The sequence below is a fragment of the Solea solea genome, chromosome 7 (genome assembly GCF_958295425.1).
Source record: "Solea solea chromosome 7, fSolSol10.1, whole genome shotgun sequence".
Lineage (NCBI taxonomy): Eukaryota > Metazoa > Chordata > Actinopteri > Pleuronectiformes > Soleidae > Solea > Solea solea.
Genome location: NC_081140.1, coordinates 19,672,548 through 19,682,450, shown reverse-complemented (window position 1 = coordinate 19,682,450; position 9,903 = coordinate 19,672,548).

The window sequence follows — 9,903 nt, the reverse complement described above, 5'->3', positions numbered from 1 at the left end:
ACAGTGGGAAAAAAACGCTTTCTCATCTTCACTAAAGTCTATAGAGATAATCTCAGGACACAGGAGTTGCTGCTGTATTATTGTCTTAATGTTGTGTATACACAGAAGTCATAAAATAACACATTTGAATGGAACAATAGAGGCAACAGTGGTCATGATCTGTGAGTGAAGTGTGAGCATTTGTGATGTTGTGTCTATACATTGACTTTATTGACTTTATGTATATAATCTCATTGTGTAGGTTATTTGCTCTGTAAAATAAGAATGTAGATTAGGGGAACTGAACAAAAGAAGTAGCCACCTCACATCTTCTCTGGAACAGCCACTAAAATGTGCTTCTTTTTTTTTATCTGGTCGTACAGTACATTATTTTTTAAAATCCATCTACTAACAGAATGGATTAATATCACTCTGCTGTCATCAGAATAATCTCAGGATTAACTTTTAATTGCTGTGAAAATACAGGCCTTTTTCTATTAGTTACTGCATGCTCAAGACAATTAACAATTAACAGGAATCTGCCAGTTTATAACACTGAAAACACAGCTGTCACCGCACAAACCCGACTGTCACACAACATAGAAGCTGCTGCACATGTGACATAATCGCTTCTTGTTGGTCAGCAGCACAGGAAAAGAAGCCAAGTGTTGATCTGACAGCGGAGAAACAAACACAAGTGCAGCTGTTCTGACCTGCTGCTCTGTTTCCTGCTGATGTGGACTCACTGTGACCTCACACGCACATGCACGCACACGCACGCACATGCACACGGACACACAAAGATGTGTCTGGCTGTGTCATCTCAGTGCCTAGAGCTCTGCCATGAATCAGCAACACACAGAGAAAGACAGAGACACGAAGACAATAACACTTTACACCACAAAAATGTAATTTAAATGTGACTAATCTCCCTCAAAACCTCAGCGACAAGTCATTTTAGTCATGGGAATCACGATGGGTACCTGGTCCACAATACTGATCTTATCTGGATACGGTGATTCTGCAACAATCATTTTATTGCAAACAATCATACAACAACTATCTGCCCTAAAAGGAGCTGAAGGAGTGGCTTAAACGGCACACAGAAGAATAAATTAGCAAAAGCAACAAAGACATGGCAAAAGGCCAAATGTATCCATCCATCATCTTCTACCGCTTTATCCTCCACATGAAGGTTTACTGGGGCACGGGTGCCAATCTCAGCTGACATAGGACGAAAGGCGGGGTCACACCCTGGACAGATCGCCAGTCCATCTTTCCTTCAGTGAAATTGGAGAAAACCCACACACACACAGGGAGAACATGCAAACTCCATGCAGAAAGGCCCTCGTTCCGAGAGAATATAAAGTGCTGAGAGAAAACCAGCACTTTACATGCTGCCTCCATCAGTAAGTTCATTTTTTTTGTCCATGGCTCAGATTTACGTCAGTGACACAAACGAGGCAACGAAGAGACCAACAACTCCTGTGTCCGAGCCGACCTTTTGTCCTTCTGTAGGATAAAGTGCGAGCGCTGTACGAACTACACTTCTCTGTATTTCCAGCATTTTTCTACTGGAGAAGTTTTAGCGAACAGCGAGATGAAGTATTTGTTAAGGCGCTAAAATCTAATTTTCTTGGTGTCCCCGACAGTAGCCATGTTTTCACTGAGTGTGTGCCCGAACTTTAAACTGTGTGTGTGTGTGGATGAGAGATTTACAGAATGAAAACGTGGCTGGAGCTGAATAAGGAGACAGAGGAGAGAAAAGATGACGCGAGGAAAGGAGGGAAAACTAGCCTCAAACCTAATTACACAGATTAATGTGGCGTGGAGAGAGAAGTTAGCCAAATGAACTAAAACAGAGAGGAAAAGGAGAGAGAGACTATCACTCTCCATGACGCTGAAGAAACTCTAAATGTTAATAGATTGCTCTTCAACACACTCTCTCTGCTTCCTCTACATTTCAGCCTCTCTCACTCATTCTCATTAGACAGGATGTGTCAGCACATTACTTCACCCCCACCCCCCCAAACTGAAGTTGAGTTTGAATCAGTGAGTTTTATTGAAACTGATTACAGATCAGTGTTTAACGTGACTGCACAGAATGAGACTTTAACTGTGGGACAGTCCTGAGGGCACATGCACCCTCTGACTTTACAGACAAAAGTCTGCAGTCTCTGTTCAGCCACACAAAAACGAAACCCTACAGTTTTCAAAATAAAAATCGCATTTTGTGTTCATCCACACTAAAAAAAACCCAGTTTGTTTTCAAAATGAAAATCCCAGTTTGTGTACATCCACACTAAAACGAAACCCTACAGTTTTCAAAATGAAAATCTCAGTTTGTGTTCATCCACACTAAAACACAACCCTACAGTTTTCAAAATGAAAATCTCAGTTTGTGTACATCCACACTAAAACAAAACCCGTTTCCCAAATGAAAATCCCAGTTTGTGATCATCCACACTAAAACACAACCCTACAGTTTTCAAAATGAAAAACTCAGTTTGTGTACATCCACACTAAAACAAAACCCTACAGTTTTCAAAATAAAAATCTCAGTTTGTGTTCATCCACACTAAAACAACACCAGTTTTCAAAATGAAAATCCCAGTTTGTGATCATCCACACTAAAACACAACCCTACAGTTTTCAAAATAAAAATCTCAGTTTGGGTTCATCCACACTAAAACAAAACCAGTTTTCAAAATGAAAATCCCAGTTTGTGTTCATCCATACTAAAACACAACCCTACAGTTTTCAAAATAAAAATCTCAGTTTGGGTTCATCCACACTAAAACAGAACCCCTACAATGTGTTGTTTATGTTTGTCCACACTAAAACACGGCCCGGCTGATTTCAAAATAAGTCTCAGTTTCTTTCTAACCACATTAAAATGCAACCTTTGCATTTTCAAAATAAACCTATGATTCTGTTCGTCCACACTCAAACATAACCCTGGGATTTTAATAAATAAATAAAATAGATAAAGTGTCAGTAATCGACACTACATATTAAAAGCTTCAGTTTCTATTAATCAGTGCTGTCATACAACCCTGCAAAATAAGTCTGTGTTTCTGTACATCCACACTAAAACACAACCTCTCTCTCCCTGTGTGTGTCATTGTTACTCTGAGCTGTTCAAACCATTAAGTGGAACTAAAGAAAAACAAAAGTGTGACTCATCACTCCCTCCCTCTCCCTCCCTCCCTCCCTCTCTCTCTCTCTTTCACACACACACACACAGCTTGTGAAAGGGGGTCTGTGGAATGTTGGGGGGGGGCATGCATCAGAACTCAGCTCCTGAAAAGAGGCATGTTCCCCCTCTTCCTTACCTCTCATGTCTCCTCTCTTCCTTCCCCAACTATTAATCTATTTTCTTTTCTTTTCCTCTCCTCCTCTCCATCTTCCTCCATTGTATCCCGTTACTCCCCTCTCTTCACCTCTCCATCCCTCTAACAGTCTTTTATTTCCCCATCATGACTGATTCTTATTCTCTCTGTCACATCTCCTCTTAAGTCTCCCCTCTCCTTCCATTTTCCTTATTCCTCCCTCATCTCTCTCTCTCTCTCTCTCTCGTCATCCCTCTCCCCCCCCCCCACTGTTATTCACCAGTCAACATTAATTAGATATCGAAGTTAATCCCAGATAAACTCCTCCACTTTTAGCCTGCTCATCACAGCCAATCACAGAGTCATTTGTTAGGGACAGTGGGTCTAAGCTGCGTTCCCATTGGCTGGCCGCGCTGCATGCCACCGCACCACATGTTCAAAAATAAGCGAGCTGAGATGTGAGAGCGGGAAATTAATTTGACAGGTAGTACTGAGAGTCTGACGTAACACACACACTTAATCATGAGCTCACAAACACCTACAGTACAGTGCTTAAGCTCAAAGGTAAATATTTTTTAATGGTAGTACTCCAAGCTGATGTTGGTGGAGTAGGTGGGGGAAGGCACAGGAACTTCACCAGTCAATTTTCCACCAGGTTAATGCGCATCTGCTGGGGAGGAAGAGGACGAACAGCCTACAGTCAATGAGGCTCAGGAACCCGCTACCGACCATAACTACGTCCGCGACTCCGCAACTGGACTGGATGCTGCTGCTAACCCTGCCGAAACCATCAGGTAACTGGAGACTAAGGTCAGGAGTTTAGAAAGTCATCTGAGGAACCTGTCCTGCACACTTACCATCAACCGATACTGTGCCACAGACGGGGAATTCCGGGTCTATACCCAATTTCCATTAGAGTAGGTGTTCTGGACGTTTTTATGATAGTAACGTTTGGGAGAAGAGAGAGCTATATATAACTGGCAGTCATGTTGAGAGCAATAACCGGAAGTAGGGATACACTGCTTCAGTGATTTTCAAGGGCTCCTTCTGGTAACCAACTGTGACGTGACAAAGGCCTATTGTGGCTGCTTTCTCTGCCACTCTGACCTGCTAACTTCTGACCTGCTATCTCCTCTGCTTCAGTAGTGTTCACCTCTCAAGCTTTGTGACACACACTGCTTGGGCACAGTCATGGTAAGCAATGCAGTAGAGACAGGCACATCATCCAAACATTCCATGTGATTTGTCGGATTCTTGGCATTAACTGGACCCACACGCGGGCTCAGAGGCGGAAAATAGTTATTTTAATGATAATCTCTAAGTTGGGAAAATGAGGGGAGGCCACGGTGGCAGGAAGATAAGATGGAGCCGAAGCAATGGAACGGTATCCACGTCATAGCAAAGGAAAAACAATCAGTTTGAAGACGAAAATGAACTGAGCGGCCAAGACTTAAATACCACTGTGTAGGTGGAACACTCTGGCAATGAGCAGCAGAAGAGCCACGGTATTTATACTGCAGGTGAGTGTCTGATGAAACACAGGTGCGTGTAATCAGCCAGTGCCAAACTGCTCCTAAACATGAAGAACGTATTATAATAATAATACGAACAAAACAAAAGAGACTTATGAAATCATGTATGGGTTGACAAACTATAACAGTCTGAATTAAATGATTGTTCGTATTTGTATCGATATCAATATCGCCAGGACAACAAATATTAGCCTTTTACTTTTTTTCCCAGACAATTGTATTTACTGATGGTTATCAGGACATAAGGAGGATTTCAACAAATAAGAAAAATAAGATTTCACAAACAAATGAATCACCCAGGCTTTAATACGTATGTAACAGCATCAGACTGCTCACCTTTCCAGATACTAAATGTCATCTTCTCTTTCAAACTGTCTTTGGTTTTCACCAAAATCACAGAACAAATCTTTTACGGAGACTCTTTGCTGTTCCCACATCACCTCTCCAGTTCCACATGAACCCAGTCAGACTAATGATCTAAATACCTAACACTTCCTCCAATCAATCTCATTAACCATTCACCAGTTCCACTGATCCAGAACCAACTGCTCTTCCTGGATTTATTTTTTATATTTTTGCACTTCCAACAAAACCATTCGGTTGTAAGACCAGTTACAAAGCTCAGCAGATCCTCTGACTGTTCACAATAATACCACTTACTCTTTACAACACCAAAAACTCTTCACAATACCACTAAGCTGTTCACAACATCACCATCGACTGTTCACAACATCACTATCGACTGTTCACACAACTGACTGTTCACAACAACACAACTGACTGTTCTCAACACCATTGACTGTTCACACCATCACTGACTGTTCACAACACCAATGACTGTTCATAACACCAATGACTGTTCACACCAACACTGACTGTTCACAACATCACTGACTGTTCACAACACCACTGACTGTTCTCAACACCAATGACTGTTCACACCATCACTGACTGTTCACAACATCACTGACTGTTCTCAACACCACTGACTGTTCACAACATCACTGACTGTTCACAACAACACCACTTTTTTTTTTTACCACTTTCATTCAAGAATCAAGAGAATCAAGAAGTTTTTATAACATTCAAGATTGAAAATCGTTTATTAATCATATTTCATTTCTACCATCATTTACCAAACTTGTTTTTATTCATTACACAGAAAACCTCATGTCTGTCTTAGTATTTCTGCCTTTCTCTCAGTCCCAGTGTGTGTCTATGTCTGTCTGTCTCTCACTGTCACAGGTTTATCCCCTGTATCCCTTCTCCTGTCTCTCTGTCTGTCTGTCCTGGTTGTCTGGTATCTCTGCCTCGGTCTGTCTGACATCCCAATGACTGTTATTTACTACCCATCAGCCTCTGCTTTAGCGAGGCACGCCAAGGCTGGTCGCTCTGTCCTCAGGCAAACTCTGTCTCGCTCTCTGTCTCTTTCTCTCTCTGTCTTCATGCCGCTGTCTGCTCTGTTCTCTGTCGTCTCTAGTCTCATCTTCTCCTGTGTCTTACCTTCTGTCTGTTGATTCCCCCTGTTCCTCTCTATCCTGTTTGTTTTATCCTCTGTTCATGTTGCTGTTCACACACACACACACACACACACAAGCACAGTCCAATGTCGTCTGGATGTCACCAGATCGAGCGGTGTCTAGAGAACCCCCTTAGCCTCTGGTGACAGCAGTATGTGTGTGTGTGTGTGTGTGTGTGTTTGTCTCGTATGTTTGTGTATGCATGTCTCAGGATAGTGTAGACAGTATAATAGATGGACTAAATGTGTGAGGGATGAAGAAATGAAAGAGGGAAGTACTGCAGCAGTGTGTGAGTGAGGGATAATAAAGAAGCAAGATGTGAGGATAAGGAAAGGGGATGAAGGGAGTGAATGAGGAGGTGTTTGTGGAAGGAGGCAGAAGATGTGAAGGAACATAGTGCCACATTGGTTTGTCGACTTTGTTCTAGTGTGATGTGGTGTGATGGTTTAGGTTCCATTACAAGGCTTTTCTAATGGCACTTTTCCACTATACAGTTCCAACATGGCATGGCATGACTCAGCTTGGTTTGGTATGGTTTTCCATTACTCGTCAACATAGGCTTTCGACACTGGACTCCTCTGTTAAATGTTGAGTTTGCTGTATGTTGGACATTAACACATCTTCAGTTCGGCATTGTTTGGTTTGATTCTTGTGTCAGACGTCGTGCTCATGACGAAACTCTCTGACCAATCAGTGGCCGGCACTGTGTTGACATCACATTTAGTATCGACTCAGAGCAGATACTAAAAAAAATACCAGGTAAATAAAACACGCCAAGTCGAGCCGTGCTGGAACTGTGTAGTGGAAAAACACCAATACATGGTGAAGTGGGTTATCTGCAGTCTTGTATAAAGTACCTAAAATAGATACTTAAATAAAAAATTAAAAAGTAACATACAGTATCTTACCAGAAAATTACTTTGGTAGAAGTTGAAGTCACTTTTTTATAATATTACTTAAGTAAAAGTACTCAAAGTATATGACATTTACTGTACTTAAGTATCAAAAGTCATTTTCTGATATAAAATACTAGTACTTAAGTTTTAGAAGTAAAAGCATTACAAAAGTGAGACGTTATGGTTGAGCCACGGTGGATCAGTGGTAGTGTGAGTTGTCTTTCAAATGGAAGGTTGTGTGTTTAATGCCTGGCTCTGCTAGTCTATATATGTGTCCTTGAGCAAGACACTTAACCCCATGTTGAAGTGTGTGAATGGGTATAAAAGACGTGTAAAGCAGCTTATCAAGACTAGAAAACCTCTATAACAGACCATTACCAACTCTTCTTCTTCTGATTTCACTTGGTAGTAACAAGTTATATAGATAGTTAGAGGAAATGTAGTGGAGTAAAAGTAAAAGTACAAATATGTGTACAAAAGACTGGTTATGTAATTTCCTTTAACAAGTTTAGATTAGCCACATAAGTCCTCACAAGCACGATGTCAGTCAGCAGATCTTAGCAGTCTGGTTTCCTGTAGCTGGTCGTTATGAGATTGTTGCGGCTCAAAGGTGGATGTTGTAGTTTGGTTGCATCTACAGGTGACGGTCATGTGATGTGACAAAAAACTTACTGAGAGTGAACCTTGAAACATGTTATGAACCTTTCTTCTGACAGTGACGGACGGGGTGTGACTCTGCTCCATTATGTCTGACACAGCAGCTTTGACTCTGATAACTGATAAATATTTTACACTTAAAATCTGTGACTCATGGACTCTAGTGAAGCAAAGTATATGTGGAACTACAATGGAGGCTACAGTAGAAGTGTACACTGTGTGTGTGTGTGTGTGTGTGTTTCTGGTCTCAAAGCCTCATTAGGTGAGCATATGGAGTAATGTGCAGCAGTGATGTGAAGCAGAAATGAATCTCACTCAGCAGTCCTGCCGCTGAATTACAGCTGCAGGTTTCTCCTTTCTCCCCTTTTTAATACAGCGGCGTTGGAGCAGGAGCCACTAAAACTCGCCTGACTTGTCCTCACATATCTGTGAATTTATTTTTATTGGCTAGCAAAGGAGTTTATGTTGTCTTTAATTAATTTTTAACCTTTTCCCAGACGTCATCGGAGCAGGGGCGACCTGTTAATGTGGGTCACTGAGCAGCTCAGGTCGGACCACAAGTTGTCAAAGCAGGTGTATGAGATATTTTTCACAGCTGGAACAAGTGATTGGTTAGTTACTGTCATTATTATATCATCCATCAGGTGCACGTTGGGTCTGTGCATGTTGTGTGTGGAAGTAAACAAGGGCCTTCAGTGAGTGTGACCGAGGGCCTTTCTGTGTGGAGTTTGCATGTTCTCCCTGGATGGGTGTGGGTTTTCTCCGGGTTCTCCGGTTTCCTCCCACAGTCCAAAAACATGCAGAGGTTAAGTGGACACTCTGAATTGAACGTACATGTAAATGTGAGAGTGGATGGTTGTTTGTCTCTGTGTGTACCTTGCCTTTCACCCTATGTCAGCTGGGATTGGCTCCAGTGGCCCCCGTAACCCTCGTGTGGAGGATAAAGCAGTAGAAGATGAGTGGACACCAGTATGATCAACAGCTTGACCAATAGGAGCCTGGTTGCAGGTGACCCCTCTGAACTTCTGGTTAACTTCAACATGGTGCCCAGCCAAACTGCAATTCTGGAGGCCTCAAAACAGGAATTCAGATTTTAGTTATTGCCTCCTTATTTCCATCTAGGATTCAAACATTCACATAAATACACGTGGATGGAAACACAGTTAGCTTCTACTCGCTCGGTTGGTTTTTGGATGAGATCTTGAATAATATGGATAAAGATCCAGTCTGTGAACACACACACACACAGAACACAGCATCAACAGTGCAGCAAGTGACTGCAGGCAGTCATTCATGTTCACACTGCCTGATGTGATGTAGCTGCAGTGTGTGTGTGTGTGTGTGGACCACGCACCGATACTGCGTTCCAGCAGACGAGACAACACAGTTTCTGCGTCTTCATCCATTTCTTCACTCCTGTAATGGCTGATGTATGAAAGAGGTGCCTCCTCACCCCCTTCCCCCCACTCTCTCTCTTTGCTGGCCCTGATGCTTCGCCCCCATTGTTCTCTCGCATTCACACACACACACTAGTACAAAACAATGCCTGAGCCGTGAATGAAGCAGCCACCACAGGGAGAGTAGTGAGCTTTTGGCGCTCAGACTGTGGTGCTGCTCTCTCTCTCTCTCTTTCTCGAGGTATCTCTCCCATTTTTAAAAAAACACACACGAAAACCTCGCGCGCATCAACATCATCATCAATACTATCATTATCCTCCTCCTAATCATCATCTTCTTCATTCTCCGCCGCAAGGAATTCACATAAATAATAAATAATTTGTGTCTCAATCTAAGGGGGTTGGGGGGGGGGGGGTCTTTTCGGTTGCTAAGGGCAGCCATAGGAGCCTACGCGAGGTAGAAGACGTCCTGTTTGTGTGTGTGTGTGAGAGAGCGTAGCGCGTGCGCGTGGAACCTGTCCCGCTGCGCGTCCCCTCGCGCCAATTCCATCCCAAACAATTGGTAGAGAGAGAGAGAGCCATTGGCTAGA